At 47.0% G+C, this 20318-nt stretch overlaps 2 protein-coding genes across 2 annotated transcripts in view; one reads left to right on the top strand and one right to left on the bottom strand.

Annotated features, from left to right (window-relative positions):
- LOC148143086 (uncharacterized) overlaps nt 1-500 on the bottom strand; it is a 260306-nt gene extending 259806 nt beyond the window's left edge. The window contains exon 1 of the mRNA XM_087973994.1: nt 364-500. The gene's annotated coding sequence lies outside the window, so the exon portion shown is untranslated. The remainder of the gene's footprint in view (nt 1-363) is intronic.
- LOC148143074 (uncharacterized) overlaps nt 1-20318 on the top strand; it is a 312271-nt gene that overhangs the window by 38536 nt on the left and 253417 nt on the right. The window lies entirely within an intron of this gene.

Raw genomic sequence — 20318 nt, 5'->3', positions numbered from 1 at the left:
TGAACTCTTGCTAATATACCACTTGCCTTCCTCATTGCTTGCTGCACCTATCTGACAACTGGCATTAACTGGTATGGTAGGACGCTGAGGCCCCTTTATACACATTCCTGATGAAGGGCTCGTGCCTGTAACGCTGACTCTCCTGCTCCTTGGATGCTGCCTCATCTGCTGTGCTTTTCGAGCACCACACTTTTTGACTCTGATCTCCAACATTTGCAGTCCTCACTTTCTCCACATCCCAATATATCACCATTTAAACAATGCATCTCCTTTCTGCTTTCCCTCCCCACCCCCCACAGGGAATGCTATCACTTCACATCGTGGTACTGCATTTTCCATGAGTTTGCCAACTGAGACACAGACCTGGCCCAACTTTTCCAGAATCTGTCCCCTCCATAAATTGAGATGAAGAGAGAGACACACACAATAAAGATGTTTCTGATTAGTAGGAGGTCCGCGCTCCTTCCGGTCCTCCAGGGCTTCCTATTGGCCCAACAATAGATCACGTGCAATTTCCGCGGACAGCCAGGAGCACGCGCAGGTTTTGCTGACACTGGCGAACATGCGCAGTGTGTGTTGTCACCGAGGAGCATGCGCAAGATGCTCTGTGAAGTTGCTGGTGTTACCGACAGGTTTTGTGCCCAAATGACAATCGGAGACAAGAAAGGCTGGAGCGACATTTTATATTTATCCTGCGGCTCCACATTTTATTCCTTTTGCATTTTATTTGACGACTCATCTTTTCCTCAGGGTAGGGGACTCCCAAACTGGAGGGCATAGGTTGAAGCTGAGAGGGGAAAGATTTAAAAGGGACCTAAGGAGTAGAAAAAAAGTGTGAAAGTTAATTCCCCTTAAGTGCCCTCTCCAAACCTGCACATCCTTGGATTGTGGGGAGAAACCGAGCACCAAAGGAATCCCACGCAGACACAGGGAGAATGTGCAAACTCCACTCAGACAGTTGCCCGAGACTGGGATCAAACCCGGGTCCCTAGCGCTATAAGGCAGCAATGCCAGCCACTGAGCCTGTTCAGAAAAAGCAGCAATTGATTTATATTAGGGTGGGAGGGGAAAGGATAAAAAGGGACTTAAAGGGCAACTATTTTACGCAGCGGGTGGTGCGTGGATTGAATGAGCTCCCAGAGGAAGTGGTGGAGGCTGGTACAATTACAATATTCAAAAGGCATCTGGATGGTATATGAACAGGAAGGTTTGGAGGGATATGGGCCAAGAGCTGGCAAATGGGCCAAGATTAATTTAGGATATCCGACTGGCACGGAACAAACAGTTTGTTTCCATGTTCCACTACTCTATTTCTACATCGTCAGAACTGTTATGACACGGACTGCACCCCCCACTAATTTAAACCCAAAAAAGATTTACCCCATGTGATAATGTGAAAATTCAAGAGGTAAGGAACTGTTTCTAAAAGTCACTATTTAATGTTTTATTTAATGATCTAGGACACTAACTTGCAAGTGTTTAAATCTGCTGTGATTTTTCGTACTGCCAAATCTATTCAAATCTGTCTAAACTAGTTCAAATCTCGGACAAAAGCCCTCAAATTTTACAACACTGGGTGCAACCTCCCCCACCTAATTTAAACCAGCAACAGAGAGAAGGTTTAACCCATGTGGTAATCTGTGAAAATTCAAGAACCAAGAAACTATTCCCAAAGGTCAGTATTTAAAGTTAAAATTAACAACTTTATTTATTAACGTCTAACGGAGAATAATTAATTAACAACAATTTACAACTCCTGTCTCTAACCTATCTTCTACCTTCCCCTGTATAATACCAGTCCAATAAAAACCCCTGATTAAGATTTACCGAAAGATTCGGACTTCAAGACCAGCCAGCTGTTAAATCTTCTCTTTGTACCTTCCTCTGTAGATTTGCTCTCCAGGTCGGTGTCGATGTTTTTTCTCTGTGCAGACTCCTTCTCTGGACAGGTACCTCTCAGAGTTCTCACTAGCAGCCTACATTTGTTGGTCTTTTGACAGTTCTCCTGTAACTGTTCAACTTTTTTTTTTTGATTTTGTACTCCAAAGCATCAAATCATTTCATTGGTGTTAATATTAGATTAGATTAAATTCCCTACAGTGCGGAACCAGGCCCTTCGGCCCAACCAGTCCACACCGAGCCTCCGAAGAGCAACTCACCCAGACCCATTTCCCTGTGACGAATGCACCTAACACTACGGGCAATATAGCATAGCCACTTCACCTGACCTGCACATCTTTGGACTGTGGGAAGAAACTGGAGCACCCAGAGCAAACCCACGCAGACACGGGGAGAATGTGCAAACTCCACACAGTCAGTCACCCAAGGCTGGAATCGACCCTGGTGGTGTGAGGCAGCAGTGCTAACCAATATTCTCAAAATACTAAATTCAAATTTGATTGGAATTCAGTATTTTGGGGCAAGATTTAAATCGATTGGCCAAAATTGAGTATGTTTTTGTCTCCAGGCAACCCAGCTGAGCTGTTTGACCAAATGTTAAATTGTTACCTTGTTCAAAACGTTTGGTGCTATGTCAGGTGGTTCTGCTCGCTTTTCAATTCTCTTGAAGGTAGAATACACCTCCACACCTTCTAACAGAACCAATTTTTCAAGACTAGGAATCGGCCATTCACCCCTAACAGGAGAAAGTGAGTACTGCAGATGCTGGATATTAGAGTCAAGAATGTGGTGCTGGAAAAGCACAGCAGGTCAGGCAACATCCGAGCAGGAAAATTGACATTTTAGGCAAAAGCCTCATTCACCCCGAACAGCCTGTCCTCAACTGCACATAGTTCAAAGCAAGTTTGAGAAAGATGGCTGCAGCTTTGTCTTAATATAAAATTGAACATGCGTTCAAACTTTAATGCTATTTCTGAATATATTATTTTAGCTATTCTCAATTTGAAAGATCAGCCATTTCTCGTGCACCCCCATCTCCCAGGCAGTGTCATCACCAACCATTTTCTCTCTCTCTTCTGAGAAGAGCTTGATACAGCGATCAAAGAGAGTTCGAGGCATGAGAAAGTTTAGTGGGAGTTGGAAGAGATACAGAATGGACAGGGTGACAGAGTGTGGGGCCATTAAGAGACTGGGGGGAACAGAGGGTGGTGGGGGCGGAAAGGAAAGACTTGGGGGTCAAAGGGTGGAGGAATAGAATGAAGGGGAGAGAGAGAAAATGGGGGGCAGAGAGTTGCGGGATGAGAGAGAATGGTTGGGGGCAGTGGGTGGGGAGAGAGACAGCACAATTCCCACCTTCCCCAGGACTGGGGCAGTGTCCCATGAACTGGAACCTACTCCTCCCACAGCAATCATTTCTCAATCCACATATGGCTAAAGCAGAAGATTTATATAATCCCTGCAGGCCATTTCACCTATCAAATTCACACCGACCTTCCACACAGCATCCCACCCAGACTCATCCACTTACCCTACAGCCCTGCAGTCCCCATGGCTAACCCACTCTAACCTGCACATCCCTGGACACTTTAGCACAGCCGAACCATCTGAAACTGCAGATCCTTGGACTGTGGGAGGAAACCGGAGCACCCAGAGGTAACGAGCAGACAGAAGAGGGAGAGGATACCAAATTTCACACAGACAGTCATGAGAAGGTGGAATCAAATCGCTTCTAACAATTCTCCCACACCTGCAAAACCCTGAGCACTATGGGTAATTTAGCAGGGCCAACCCACCCTAACCTGGGCAAAGATAAAAATCACATGACGCCAGTCCAACAGGTTTATTTGGAAGCACTAGCTTTCGGAGCACTGCTCCTTCATCAGGTTGTTGTGGAGTATAAGATCATAAGACACTGAGTTTACAGCAAAACATTACAGAGTCATGCCACTGAAATGATACATTGAAGAAACCTGGATTGTAAAGTCTTTCATCTTTTAGAATGAGTTGCTGGTGTCATTAATATGTAAATCCCAGAACTTCTTCTAAGGGTCAAGATAACTTAAGGTTTTATCAGAAAAGATGACAACTCAGCTCAGACAATGCATTAAAGGTGTGAGGCCAGAGTCTGTCTGTATCCCAGTTTTTGAGTCAGACTGGTTCTATTTCCAAAGTGGAATTTATAAAATATTCCATGTATTGTTTGCCTGCAGATTGTGCATTTTTTGAGCAAAATAGATGGTATCTGCAAATACAAATTCACCCCATAGACCTCGGTGTGTGTGTGCACGCGCGCGCACACACACATGAGAGAGAGAAAAAGTCTAGTTCCATACTGTATATCTCTATGTCTATTGCATAACAGATGCTTTATTTCTGTTGATGTAAATATTGTTATAAATCATAGCTGGGTACTAATACTTAGATGTAAGGGAGAGAGAATTCTTCAATCAGGGCACTATAAGAATCTTGGCAGACCCCTATTTCTAGTTTACTTGCCAATGAACAGACACAAGCACCTATTTAATTCTAACTTTTCACTTATTTTGTTATATTTTCTGGTATGATACTCTTTGTCTGGATGGTTTACAGGCTGGGAGATTGTGGATTGGACTTTAATTGACTGAATGATTTATTGTTCCAGAAGGTGTCAAAGGAGGTTAAAGCTTCAGCAGAAATGAAGCAGAGCTGAGAACAGACAACAACTGTGGGAACAGGGAGATCAATAGAGGACAAAGAAACCAGGACCTGAAATCCGAGCTGACACCAGACTACCCTGTGATCAGTGCTTTGATTAGCAGTGTCAACCCTCTACCTTTACCTCGCTTCCCATTCGACTTGAATGCCACATCTCCCCTCAATATTTAGGATCCAATCCTTGTCATCCTGAAGCCATGTCTCTGTAAGGAGTCCCAGATCAAAACCTGGAGTGCAGGTTCATAGTTCCTTGAAGGTAGAGTCCCAGGTAGATATGATAGTGAAGGCAGCATTTGGTATGCTTTCCTTTATCGGTTACAGCACTGAGTAAAGGAGTTGGGAGGTAGGTGATGTTGCAGCTCTACAGGACATTGGTGAGGCCACATTTGGAATATTGTGTGCAACTCTGGTCTCCTGCCCATCAGAAGGACGGTGTGAAACTTGAAAGGGTTCAGAAAAGATTTACCAGCATGTTGCCAGGTTTGAAAAAAATTAGCTCTCGGGAGAGGCTGAATAGGCTGGGGCTGTTTTCCCTGGAGCGTCGGAAGCTGAGGGATGACCTTAGAGGCTTATAAAATCATGAGAGGCAAGGATAGGGTAAATAAACAAAGTCTTCTCCCTGGGGTGGGGGAGTGCAGAACTAAAGGTTTTGGGCGAACGGGGAAAGACATAAAAGAGCTCTAAGGGGAGCCTTTTCACAGAGTAGTGCATATATGAAATGACCAGCCAGAGGAAGTGGTGGAGACTGGTATAATTACAGAATTTAAATGGCATTTGGATTGGTCTATAATAGAAGGGGTTCGAGGGATTATGGGGCCCAGGGCTGGCAAACAGACAAGATTAGGATAACTGATAGGCATGGAGAAATTGGACCGAAGGGTCTGTTTCTGTGCTGTACATCTCTATGACTCCAATATAAAAGGTTCAGGGGGATATAGGTTAAACACAGGCAGGTGGGTCCAGTTTAGTTTGAGAACATAGTCAGCATGGACTAGTTGGACTGAAGGGTCTGTTTCTGTAACTGACCTGTACTGGTCTTGCCTCCCCCATAACCATAACATCTTTGTTGTTCAAAAATCAGATAAACTCAGCCTTGGATATATTCAATTATGCCCAAACTGCAGGAAGGGGTCCCCACTTCTCAACTCAATTCCTCTTACTAATATACCACTTGCCTTGCTCACTACTTGCTGCACCTGTCTGACAACTTGCATTGACTGGATTAGAAGGACGCAGAGGCCCCTTTGTTCATCCACACATCATTGCTGATGAAAGGCTCGAGCCTGAAATGTCAATTCTCCTGTATTTGCCATTGAAAAAAGACCTGGACTAACTTTCCCAGAGTCTGTCCCCTCCCTGGATTCACTTCGTTTCCCTTCAGTTCCTGCAAGTCAACAGCTCAACCCCGGAATGGAGAAGGGGGTGAGAAAAGAGTGTGCTGTACTCACAGATGTTGGAGAGAGGAAGGAAGTTGCAGTTGGGGTGAAGCTCAATCTTCGTTCAGAGAGAGAGGAGCAGCAGCAGCAACACCAGCAACTTCAAAAGTTAATTGTCCTACTTCCGCATCCAGACGATGGGTTTGCTGTGATTGGCAGGAGGATCAGTCTCCATCCGGTCCTCCAGAACTTCTCATTGGTCCATCAAAACAAGGTCACGGAGTGTTTCCGCTTGTTGTGTGAGCATGCGTAATGTCTTGCTGACACTGTGGAACATGCGCAGTGCGTTGCTGACACCGAGTAGCATGCGCTGTATGGAGACGTTGGCATTACTGCAGATTTTCAAAGTTAAAAATCACACAATGCCAGGTTATAGCCCAACAGGTTTATTTGGAATCACTAGTTTTCGAAGCGCTGCTCCTTCATCGGTTGGTTGTGGAGCAGAATCATAACACACAGACTTTATAACAACAGGATTGCAGTGTCATGGAATGGAATATTAAACAACTTTAGCTTACCTCTACCATTTTTTAGAATGACCATGTTAGTTTTGATTCCTTCACATGTAAATCCCAGAACTTTTCAAAAGTTACGTTCTCAAGATAGCTTTTAACAATAGGTGTCATCTCAATCAGATAATGCATTGAAGGTGTTAAGTTAACGTCTGTCTCTGTCCCAATGTTAGGTCAGACGGATTCTATTTCTATCGTGGTATTAGAGAATCTTACGTGTATGAGTTTTTGAGCAAAATAAAATGCGATTCTGCAAGTACAAATTCAACCCACAAACTTTTATGTGTGTGCGTGTGTGTGTGTGCAGGAGAAACCGTGTGATCATGTGTGTGTGAGAGAGTGTAATGGGGTATAAGTCTGTCATAGGGTGTGTATGTGTGTGTGAGTGAGTGAGAGAGAGAGAGTGTAATGGGGTATAAGTCTGTGAGAGGGTGTGTGTGTGTGAGAGGGAGCATTTGAGAGAGCGTATGTGTATGAGAGAGAGTCTGTGTGAGTGTGTTGGTTTGGAGGAGCATGTATTTGTGTGAATGCATGCTTGTGTGTGTGTGTGTGTGTGAGCGAGAGAGAGAGAGAGAGAGAGAGAGCAAGAGAGAGAGAGAGAGAGAATGCATAGTATAGTAGGGTCACCTGTAGTGTGACATGAACCCAAGGTACTAGTTGAGGCCATCTCCATGGGTACCGAACTTGGCTATCAGCCCCTGCTTGGCTAATTTGCATTTTTGCCTGTCCTGAAGTCTGCCTTGGAGGATGGTCACCCGAAGGTCCAAGGCTGAATGTCCCAGACCGCTGTAGTGTTCCCCGACTGGGAGCGAACACTCCTGGCTGTTGATTGTTGTGCAGTGTCCATTCATCTGTTGCTGTAGCCTCTGCTTGGTCTCACCAATATACCAAGACTCAGGGCATCGTTGCCTGCAGCGTATGAGATAAAAAATGTTGGCTGAGTCACATGAGTACCTGCTGCACTCATGGTGGGTGGTGTCCTCACGTGTAATGGTCATAATCGTGTCAACATTCTGATACGTTTTTCATCATCTGCTGTGACAGAGTTGTATTGTGTTGTCCTGAAGGCCAGGCAGTTTTCTGAGACCAATTATCTGTTTAAAGTTTGGCGGTTGATTGAAGGCGAGAAGTGGAGGCATGGGGAAGGTCTTGGCGAGGTGCTCATCCTCATCAATAATGTGTTGCCGGCTGTGAAGAATGTGGCGTGGTGTTTCGGCTCCTGAGAAGTACTGGACAACAAAGGGTACCATTTTGGTTGCAGCTCGTGTCAGTCACCTAAAGGAAGTCATTACAGTTTCTTGCTGTGACACATTGGAACTGGGAGTTGATGAGTTGAACATTGTACCCCGTTCTTATGAGAGCATGCTTGTGTACTTCCAAGTGTCTGCCATGTTCCTCCTCACCTGAACAGATCCTATGTATGCGAAGGGCTTGTCCAGAGGGGATGGCTGTTTTAATATGTTTCATGAGAGAAGTGTAGCACTGTCAGGTTATCCGTGGTTTGCGGATACAGAGAAGTGCTGAGATACCCATCCTTGATAGAGCTGCATATATTCAAAAATGAGACAGATACTAAAGAGTATTGTTGTTTCAGTGACTCCTCACCATGGGTCCAGAGGAAGAAATGTCATCAATATATCTGATGTATAGTGTTGGTTGGAGGTCCTGTGCAGAAAAGAAGCCTTGTTCGAACCTGTGCTTGAAAATGTTGGCATACTGGGGTGGAAGTTTGGTCCCCATGGCTGTTCCATGTGTCTGGATGAAGAACTGGTTGCCAAAGGTGAAAATGTTGTGGTTGAGAATGAAGCGGATGAGTTGTAGGACAGTGCTCAGAGATTGGCAGTTGTTGGTATTGAGTACTGAGGCTGTTACCGTGATGCCATCATCGTGAGGAATGCTGGTGTAGAGTACTGACACATCCACGGATTCAACTAGTCCGTGGGTGCTGAGCTTCTGGAAGGATTGGATCAGAAGTCTTGATGAATGCTGTCAGTTCACAGTTGTGCTCTTTGGTCAGATCAGCTGGTAGTTGCCTGTCGTGTTCCTGGTCAGTTGTTTGTACACTTCCTTGCAGAAGTCCATTTATTCCGAATTACTAAAAAACTGCATAAATCCATGTAAGATTCTGTAGCTCCCACTTTAGAAATAGAATCAGTCTGACCTAACATTGGGACACAGACAGACTTTAATTTCTCACTTTCAATTATCTGAGCTGAGATGACATCTATTGTTAAAAGCTATCTTAAGAATGTAAGTTTAAAAAAGTTCTGGGATTTACAAATGAAGGAACCGAAACTAACATGGTCATCCAAGATGCAAGCTCACCTGCACATCTTAGCACAGCTGATCCACCCTAAAGTGCAGATCTTTGGACTGTGGGAGGAAGCCAGAACACCCAGAGGTAACCAACACAGACACAAGGGGGGGAACATGCCAAACGTCACACAGACAGTCACCCAAGGATGGAATCAAACCCAGGCTCCTGGCATTAGTAAGCAGCCTTGCTAACCACTGAGCCACCATCCCACCCACTGCTTTGAGGTTCTGCTTTGTCTTTGCAGCTTTTAACTTCTCATGCGCCCTCAGCAGAGGCTGTGTCCTGCTGACATCGTTGGACCACACCCATTGCACCTCCCTTTCCCACTTCTCCAGCCCAGAGCACACTGGTTCCTGAATCCTGGCACCAGATTCTGATGCCATCTGTGCTTCTGCTGCCAACTGCAGAGAACGGAGGCAATCCCCGTCACTATTCTGTCCCTTACCTCCCCCTCCCTAACGTTGTTCTTGCTCCTCCCACCGCACAGTTAGCTCCTCCCCCCTGCAGCCCTCTCTCAGATCACCTTTACCTGCCTGACCCGGGCTCACACCCCACTGACCCTGTCCACTGATCCCATCAGAAGGCTCTGTCCGGAGGGAAAGACCATCTCCCGGAATAAAAAACATCTGATTAACTTTCCGCCTTGCCTTCCCAGCGTGTCAGCAACCTGTCTTCCAGCTCCACCTCTCTGAGCTGAAGGTCCTCCAACATGTGTTTGCCCTGGATCACATCATCCAGAACCTTCCACCTTTTGCAAATCGAAAGACAAGTCTCACCCTGCCCTCTCCAGTGTCTATTGTGTAACTGCTTAATCATTTCTAGTGGCCAAGCAGAGACTGATAGCCAAGTTTGGAACCCATGAGGTTGGCCTGCACCAGGACCTTTGGTTCATGTTACATTACAGGTGACCCCACTACACTGTACACATTCTGTCTCTCACACACAGCCATACATTCTCACATACTCACGCAGGCACTCTCTCAGATATACGTGCTCTCTCAGATGCACACACATGTACCCACCCACACTCTCACCCACACACACATCCTCTCACAGACTAATACTCCTGCAACTCTCACTTTACCAAGCATGCACACACGCAAACACACACTCTCTCAGCCAGACTCACGTGTATGCACACACTCACTCACTCTCATGCATGCACACATAAAGAAGACTATGGGGTGAATTTGCATTTGCAGAATTATGTTTGTAGATACATTCTATTTTGCTCAAAAAGTGCACAATCTGCAGACAGTCAATCCATGTAATATTTTATAAATTCCTACTTTGGAAACAGAATCAGTCTGACTGAAGACAGACTCGAACCTCACATCTTTTATGCATTGTCTGAGCTGAGATGGCACCTCTTCGTAAATCCTGAAGTTATCTCGAGACTGTGACTTAAAAGAAGTTTTGGGATTTACATACTAATGAACTGAAACCTGCAACCCATTCTAAAGATGAAACACTTAAAAGCAGTCGAGGTTTGTTCAATATATCATTTTGCTACAAGTTCTGTGTCTTATGATCCTGCTGTACAGTTACCTGACGAAGGAGCAACACTCCGAAAGCTAGTGCTTCCAAATAAACCTGTTGGACTGTAACTGGATTTTAACTTTGTTTCCAGTGAAAACAGCCCACCCCTCCCACTGCTGCCAGTAAACTTTACAATGCTGAGGAAACAATGAACCATCAGTCCTGAAAAATGTACAATTCTAATAATACGAGCTACACATTGACTGCTCCTTCTGATATAAGACATTGGAAACCTCCCGCCGGAGATTGAAAGAAATTAGCAGCTTTAAAAGAAAAACCTGTTAGATCTCATAGCCTTCAATGTCTGAGTCCGACGGTAAGTTCAGGTAACTTTTGTTGGGACCCAACTTTGTTGCAGCTTCAGATCGTCTCAGCAAAAAGGTGCACAAAAAGTAGCTTTTTATTGAAACATACACACACTCACACTCTCCTGCATCCCACTTTCTTCACTATTGGTCAGCTGAGTTGTCCCTTTGTAATTCGATCCTTGGTGCAGCCTTAGCCTGGAGGAAGTATTGCTTCACTCAGCAATTGCAACCCATAGCCTGTATGGAAGTAAGACTCCCCCCGCGCATTTGCAGATGGCCTGTCAAGAGTCAACCACACTGCTGTGGTCTGGAGTCACATATAGGCCAGACCAGGGAAAGGATGCAGCTGGGACGACTGAGTGAATCCTTTCCCACAACGGCAGTTTCCTCCCCTAATCATGAGTGAATCAGATTGGGGTGTTTGTTCCCCGAAAATGGTTTCATAATGAGATTCTGAACTCCAGATTTCTGACTGAACTCCAAATCCGCCATCTGCTATGGTGAGATTCAAACCCGGGAGTCCCCAGAACTGGGTTATTAATGCAGTCGAGAATGGCACTCGGCCGAAGCTCCTTCAATCCCCCTGCGATAGGAGGTGAACTGACTGATGTCTCTGCAGGTGGGAGGAGTGGGTGAAGCCCTTCCCGCACAGAGGGCGAGTGAACGGTCTCTTTGATCCTCCAAGCTGAGTAAATGGTGTGAAGTACTGTACTTTTCACGGTCACCGCACTGAATCTCCCTCATTCATGTGTATCAATATTCTTCCTGCCACACCAGTGTCCAAGCAGACAAAAGCAAACATTTCTTCTCGACTGGAATGGCTGCTGATATTCAAGTCCCAATGAATCAAGTGGCTCTGTCAGAAGCTGATGTATCTTTTGGTTTCAGATTTCTTTCCCCATGTCTTCCTGCAAATAAAATCACGAAATAAGTCACGGTCAGTACAGTCAAATGAACATAACATCGGTGACAATTCCTTAGGTTGCCAGATACCTGCTGATCATATATTATCCATGACACATATATTATCCATGACACAGAAACCTGAAAACCCTCATTCAGCCAGATAGCATTAAGTTTATAAAGAGGAAAACTTCATTTAGGTGACAATGACCTGGAACAACCTTCCTACAAAGGTGCTGGAAATGGAGCTGAATGAAGGATATGAAAATGAAATGTCAAGGCTGCTTCAGGAAAGAAAGCCAGTAAAGTTGCTGAAAGATTTCCTGCTGACCTGTTAAATAAAAATGAATACAAGAAATACAGGATGTAATTCCATTACTATATTAGAAGGTGAAAAATCATAGCCATGCAGCTTGTACAACAGCGAATATCAGATATACACCATATGAAGCAATCATAAAATCCCTGCAGTGCAGAAAGAGGCCATTTGGCCCATCGAGCCTACTCCGCCATTCTTTAAGATCATGGCTGATCTATCCATCATCTCAGCTCCTCTTACCAGCATTATCCTGACTATCCTAAATTCACCTACAATCCAAAATCCCATCGAACTGTGTCTTGAATATGCCTGCTTCTATTGCTTCCTTGGGCAAAGAATTCCATAGATTCACCACTCTCCAGGAAATGTAGTCCCTCCTCCTCTGCCTGAAACCTACCCCTAATCTTGTTACCTAGTCTAACCCACCAGCAGAAACGGCGAGATAGGGTGGGTCTGGGTGGCAAGTTGTTCGATGGGTCAGTGTGGACTTGATGGGTTGAATGGCCTCCTTCCACACTGTAGGGCTTCTATGATTTACTGCAGTTGTGTTTGCCCAGAACCACAGCTCCCAGAACCTCCCAACTTCTGCAAATTGAAAGACAAGTCCCACCCTGCCCTCTCATATGTGTGTTATCTAACTGCTTCCAGTGAATACAGCCCACACCTCCCACTGCTGCCAGTAACCTTTACAATGCTGATGCAGCAATGCAATACCTGCAGTACTGAAAACCGTAAGGCTTCTGATGATACCAGTTACTGATTCACCGCTCCTTCTGATGTACAGCATTGGAAGTACATTGTTGGGGGCTGAAAGAAATGAGCAGTTTAAAACAAAAACACACCAAAACCCTTCACTGGGCTTCCCGCTCAGGATACTTTACTTAAAACACTTCAACCCCACGTTGCAACAAATTCCCACATTCCGTCAAAATCCTGGATGTCCTCACTTACTCAGTTGCCGTCTCTCAAATGAAAGATTTCATTGTAGCTCTACTCCCAGTAAGGACAAAATATCTTTGGAAGCTGCTCTGAAAGTCCAGTCTTCACAGTGACATTTCTGCTTTCCTTTAGTCCAAATTGTCTGTGCTGACCAGATATCCCAAATTAACATAGCCTCATTTGTCAGCACTTAGCCTATATCCCTCTCAATTCACCCTGTTACCAGATGCCATTTAAAATGCTGTAATTATACCAGCCTCCACCACTTCCTCTGGCAGCTCATTCCATGCTTGCATCACTCTCTGTGTGAGAAAGTTGTCCATATGGTTCCATTTAAATCTTTCCCCTCTCATCTCAAATCTATGCCCTCTAGTTTTGGACTTCCCTACTATGTGGAAATGTTTTTGGCTTTCACCCTATCCATGTTCCGTATGAACTTCTATAAAGTCACCCCTCAGCCTTTAATGCTCCAGGGAAAACAGCCCCGGCCTATTCAGCCTCTCCCTATAACTCAACCTCTCCAACCTTGTAAATCTTTGCCAAACCCTTTCAAAGGTTCACAACACTTTTCCTGTAGCAGGGTAACCAGAACTGAACGCAGTATTCCAAAAGTGGCTGAATCAATGTCCAGTACAGGGGCAACATGACCTCCCAACATCTGTATTGAAATGCACTGACCTATAAAGGCAAGCATACCAAACACCTCCTTCACTATCCTATCTACCTGCGACTCCACTTTCAAGAAACTATGAACAGGCACTCCAAGGTATCTTTGGTCAACAACACTCCCCATTAACTTTGCAGATCCTTCCCTGATCTGCCTTTCCAAAGTCAAAATTTCAAAATGGGGTTGAGAAACGTATCAGTTGTGATTGAATGGTGGAGTCGATCTGATGGGCTGAATGGCCTAATTTCTGCACCTATGTCATATGGTCGCTTGCTGTCCTGGACACAGAGTGAGAGAATTTGGAGCAGGAATAGGTCATTTGGTCTTTCCAGTCGGCACCAACATTGAACAGTTCATAACTGGATATAAATATACCGGCATCTAGGTGGACAGGGTGGGAATCTTTCACTGCAGCATTGGAGGTTGAGAGATTTCCTTAGAGAGGATTATAAAATCTTCAGGGGTATCGTTGAGGTGAACAGCAGGTATTCTTTCCCTGGGATGGGTGTTTCAAGGTTAGGGAGCAAACTTTGAAGATGAGAGGAGAAATATTTTAAAAAGACACGAGGAGCACCTATTTATTTTAAGACAGAGAATGGTTCTCATGTGGTATCAATGTCCAGAGGAGGTGGTGGACGCAGGTACAGTTACAGTGTTTAAAAGACATTTGGATAAGTACATAGAGATGTACAGCATGGAAACAGACCCTTCGGTCCAACCCATCCATGCTGACCAGATATCCCAAACTAATCTCGTCCCACCTGCCAGCACCCGGCCCATATATGTCCAAACCCTTCCTATTCATATATCCATCCAAATGCCTCTTAAATGTTGCAATTGTAATAGGAAAGGTTCAGAGAGTCTGGGCCAAACACTGGAAGGTGGGACTAGTTTAGTTTCAGAACACAGTCAGCATGGACTAGTTGGACTTAATGGTCTGTTTCTGTGCTGTATGACTGTAACTGTTCTATACTGGTCTTAAAATCATTTTCTTACCTTCCCCCAATACCCATCCACTTCTTTGTTCATCAAAGTCAAATGAACTCAGCCTTGAATACATTCAATGACCGGCCTAACTGCAGGAAGACATCCCCACTTCTGAACTCAATTCCTCTTGCTCATATCCCACTTGCCTTGCTGATTGCTTGCTGCTCCTGTCTGACAACTGGCAGTGACTGGTGTAGGAGGACGCTGAGGCCCTTTGTCCATCCACACCTCATTCCTGATGAAGGGCTCATGCCCAAAACATTGACTCTCCTCCTCCTCAGTTGTTGACTGACCTGCTGTGATTTTCCAGCACCACACTTTTCAACTCTGATCTCCACCATCTCACTTTCGCCACATCTCAACATATCACCATCTAAACAATGCGCCTCCTCTCTGCGTTTTTTAAAACATCAAAGGCTATACATTGTATCACTGCATTTGCCATGTGTTTGCAAATTGAGACACAGACCTGGATCACCTTTTCCAGAGTCTGTCCCCCCGCCGCCCCCACCCCCCACCACCGATTCACTCTTTCCTTTCAGTTGCTGCAAGTTAACAATTGAACCCCAGAATGAAACAAAAAATGGAAAAAGTGGTGAGAAACAGACTGTTGTACTCACAAAAGTTAGCCAGAGGAAGGAAGTTACAGTCTGGGGTGAAGTTCACAGATTCTGGATTTGTGGTGCTGGAAGAGCACAGTAGTTCAGGCAGCATCCAAGGAGCAGCGAAATCGACGTTTCGGGCAAAGGTCCTTCATCAGGAATAAAGGCAGAGAGCCTGAAGCGTGGAGAGATCAGCTAGAGGAGGGTGGGAGTGGGGAGAAAGTAGCATAGAGTACAATGGGTGAGTGGAGGAGGGGATGAAGGTGATAGGTCAGGGAGGAGACGGTGGAGTGGATAGATGAAAAAGGAGGTAGGCAGGTAGGACTAGTCCGGACAAGTCATGGGGACAGTGCTGAGCTGGAAGTTTGGAACTAGGGTGAGGTGGGGGAAGGGGAAATGAGGAAACATTGTGCAGATGAGAAGGCGAGGTGCAGAAGAGAGCGCTGTTATACTGGAAAGCTGCTAAAGACGACATTGAGTGAATAGGAGAGAATGCTTTCTCAGCTGGGTTATGGTCCCAACACGCACCCGTTGTGCCAGGGGTTCCACCTCGGTTCCACTCTTCCTTCACTCGCAACACCCCACACCCACCTCCCATAGTGCCAAGGCACTTTCCCCTGCAACCGCCGAATGTGTAACACCTGCCCATTTACCTGCTCCCTCCTGAATATGCAAGGGCTCAAACATACCTGCCAGGTGAAGCAGCACTTTTGCCACAACCTCGTCCGCTGCATTCGCTGCTCACAGTGTCGTTTCCCCAATGTAGCATGAAGCATAAACTGGGTGACTGCTTCGCAGAACATCCCGGTTCTGCCCGCAGAAATAATGGCCCTGACCTTGCGGTTGCCTGCCACTTTAACACATCATGACCATGACCCCACCCCCCCTTGACCATGACCCCACCCCCCACCACCAAACCATCATCTCCCAGACCGTCCATAACCTCATCACCTCGGGTGATCTCCCATCCACCGCCTCCAACCTCATAGTCCCACAACCCCGCACCTCCCGCTTCTACCTCCTGCCCAAAATCCACAAACCTGACTCCCCCGGCCGACCCATTGTCTCCGCCTGCTCCTGCCCCACCGAACTCATCTCTGCGTACCTTGACACCGTCCTGTCCCCCTTAGTCCAAGAACTCCCCACCTACGTTCGGGACACCACCCATGCCCTCCACCTGCTCCATGATTTTCGCTTCCCCGGTCCCCAACGCCTTATTTTCACCATGGACATCCAGTCCCTGTACACCTCCATCCCCCATCACGAAGGACTCAAAGCCCTCCGCTTCTTTCTTTCCCGCCGTACCGACCAGTACCCTTCCACTGACACCCTCCTTCGACTGACTGAACTGGTCCTCACCCTGAACAACGTCTCTTTCCAATCCTCCCACTTCCTCCTAACGAAAGGAGTAGCCATGGGCACCCGCATGGGCCCCAGCTATGCCTGCCTCTTCGTAGGATATGTGGAACAATCCATCTTCCGCAACTACACTGGCCCCACCCCCCACCTTTTCCTCCGCTACATCGATGACTGTATCGGCACTGCCTCGTGCTCCCACGAGGAAGTTGAACAGTTCATCCACTTCACCAACACCTTCCACCCCGATCTCAAATTCACCTGGACAGTCTCAGATTCCTCCCTCCCCTTCCTCGACCTTTCTATTTCTATCTCAGGTGACCGAATCAACACGGACATCTACTACAAACCGACCGACTCCCACAGCTACCTGGACTACACCTCCTCCCATCCTGCCCCCTGTAAAAACGCCATCCCGTTCTCCCAATTCCTTCGACTCCGCCGCATCTGCTCCCAGGAGGACCAGTTCCAAAAACGCACAACCCAAATGGCCTCCTTCTTCAAGGACCGCAATTTTCCCCCCCGATGTGGTCGACGATGCCCTCCACCGCATCTCTTCCACTTCCCGCTCCTCCGCCCTTGAACCCCGCCCCTCCAACCGCCTCCAGGACAGAACCCCACTGGTCCTCACCTACCACCCCACCAATCTCCATGTACAGCGCATCATCCGCCGTCATTTCCGCTACCTCCAAACGGACCCCACCACCAAGGATATATTTCCCTCCCCTCCCCTATCAGCATTCCGTAAAGACCACTCCCTCCGTGACTCCCTCGTCAGATCCACACCCCCCACCAACCCAACCTCCACTCCCGGCACCTTCCCCTGCAACCGCAGGAGGTGCAAGACTTGCGCCCACACCTCCCCCCTCACCTCCCTCCAAAAAGGCCCCAAAGGAAACTTCCATATCTGCCACAGATTCACCTGCACCTCCACACATATCATCTATTGCATCCTCTGCACCCGATGTGGCCTCCTCTATATTGGGGAGACAGGCCGGCTACTTGCAGAGCGTTTCAGAGAATACCTCTGGGACACCCGGACCAACCAACCCAATCACCCTGTAGCTCAACATTTCAATTCCGCCTCCCACTCCACCAAGGATATGCAGGTCTTTGGACTCCTCCATCGTCAGACCACAACAAAACGACGGTTGGAGGAAGAACGCCTCATCTTCCGGCAAGGAACCCTCCAACCACAAGGGATGAACTCGGATTTCACCAGTTTCCTCATTTCCCCTCCCCCCACCCTGTCTCAGTCAAATCCATCAAATTCAGCACCGCCTTCCTAACCTGAGATCTTCTTCCCGACCTCTCCGCCCCCACCCCAGTCTGACCTATGACCCTCACCTTGACCTCTTTCCACCTATCACATTTCCGACGCCCCTCCCCCAAGTCCCTCCTCCCTACCTTTTATCTTAGCCTGCTGGACAAACTTTCCCCATCCCTGAAGAAGGGCTTATGCCCGAAACGTCGATTCTCCTGTTCCCTGGATGCTGTCTGACCTGCTGCGCTTTTCCAGCAGCACATTTCCACCACTTTAACACATCACCCTGCTCCCTGGCCAACATCTCTGTCTCAGGCTTGCAGCAGTGTTCTCGCTCCAGATGAAAGAACAACACCTCATTTTCCACTTGGAGACCTTACAGCCCTCCGGTCTTCAATATCGAGTTCCATAACTTTAGGGCCTGAACTCCCCCATGTCCTTGACCCCTGCCACACAAACGACTCCTTCTTATCACCTCGTTTGCTATGACACACTTTGAGGAGAAAGTGAGGTCTGCAGATGCTGGAGATCAGAGCTGAAAATGTGTTGCTGGAAAAGCGCAGCAGGTCAGGCAGCATCCAGGGAACAGGAGAATCGACTTTTCGGTCATAAGCCCTTCTTCAGGAATGGCTTATGCCGGAAACGTCGATTCTCCTGGTCCCTGGATGCTGCCTGACCTGCTGCGCTTTTCCAGCAACACATTTTCTGCAGTGACACACTACGTATTGTTAGCCGCTAACAGTCTCCATTAACAGTTATTCGCCCTCTCACGCGGATCGTTATTCACTCCCACGTCCTTCCTATTGTTCTCTCTCTGAGCTGGCGGCAAATACAGCAATGTACATCGGAGACTCTGAGCCAGCTGAAACTTGCTCAGTGTGAAGTACATTCCACATTGCTCCAAGAATTGCAAGCAGCAAAGCATTTCCAGAACATCTGCTTGTCATTCTGTCCCCGGGGCGCTGATATTTGTCTCATCCCCACGCACTGGACTACCTCCACTGGTGGATAATTAAACCATTTTATCTCTACTTACACGTTGTTCTGGGGGTGGGACGGGGTGTAGGGTGGGGTGCGGGTAGAGTCCATTCGCTCTTTTGCTCTCTCTCTCTCTCTCTCTGAAACCCTTGGGGTGAGAGGTGTCAGTTACATTAATGCGGGGAACATGAACAACTTTGATTGTGAACTTTCTCGGAGAGATAGTCTGTTATCGGAGAGATAGAAAGATGCTATGCTGGCAGGACAGAAAGAAATGGACACCGAGGACTCTTCGCCCAGGTAAATTCACATTGTTGTGCAGCCTTCTTGGTGTTCAGAAATCGTCTTCACGCAGCAATCTTACGGAAAGTCTATTGCAAAGTGGGTATCGCTTTCTTTGCTGAGCCCCAAGTGTCCCAGATGAAGAGAATCCGAGTGAAACCTTCACTCACTGAGAGTCATCCCCACGGCCCTGAGCTGAGGGACTGCAGGCAGTCCAACACGGAAGGGACGTTTAAAAATGAACCAGTTTTGCTCCCTCAGCCTCTCTGTCCCAGAGACAGGCAGTGGGACGGCATAAACACGTAGCATCATTCTCGCCCAGACAGAAGCCGTTCAGCCCATCGAGTCCACGGCGACTGTCTGTCACTTGTCTCTCTCTCTGAGGTCATTCACAATCGGTGGTATCCGTCCTAATAGTAGGGGACTATGTCTGAGTCGTGATGCGGTTTCTGACATGTTTGTCATTCTCGTCTGAACCAGGGTGGCGAATTACTGCAAGGAATGGACAAAACCGCAAGGCATGTGTTTCAACTTTACCAGCTGATTGGCATCGCAGAGAACTGGGTTTGCGATTCGATTCAGAGGAAACCGACGAAGACCAAAAGACCACTAAAACCACGCCACTTGATTTGAGTGGATCTGGCGAGTGCATCGATCTGCTACTTTTGGACATTCGGTAAGTAGATGCAAAGGCAGCTTGCAGAAGAGAGCACCGATCCAAAGAAAAGCAGCTCGAGGTGACACTGAACAATAGCAGAAGATGGTCGCGATCCATCGACCTCTGGGTTATGGGCCCAGCACGCTCCCGCTGCGCCACTCTGCTGCCGCACGCGGTGACCCTTCCACAGAACACTTCAGGTTTTCGTCTGGCACGCGGCAGGCACGTTCGAGCCTGATGTCAAAGACCTCCACTGCTGTCGTGTAATATGCTGTTTCGCGGACGTATGGAGGCTGTGTAAATATAAACTTCTTTCTAAATTCCCACATTCTGTTGGTCGAACTGTGATTTCACACTGAATCACAACATGTGTCACAGCGCAGACGGTGGCCATGCGGCCCACCTTCGCTCTGCTGGTTCTACACTTAAGTAAACGTGTGTCTCTATTCGTTTCATTCTCTCGCCTTCTCAGCGTAAATCTGCACATCTGAACGTGACCACCGAATTCCCTTTTGTGTCCATTGAATCTTACTCTTTGTCAATGACAGACAGGGACTTACTGACCCTAACCACTCCCTGTACGAAAACGTTCTTCCTAATGTCACTTTTACTTCTTTTCCTCGTGACTTTAAAATTCTGCCGAATTTTTGAGGTAGAG

Source organism: Chiloscyllium plagiosum, unplaced genomic scaffold (assembly GCF_037043375.1).
Source record: "Chiloscyllium plagiosum isolate Xiang-an unplaced genomic scaffold, Cpla_swu_hap1 HiC_scaffold_27, whole genome shotgun sequence".
Taxonomy (NCBI): Eukaryota; Metazoa; Chordata; class Chondrichthyes; order Orectolobiformes; family Hemiscylliidae; genus Chiloscyllium; species Chiloscyllium plagiosum.
Note: the sequence above shows the minus strand (reverse complement) of the source record. Positions and strands in the feature narration are given on the sequence as shown.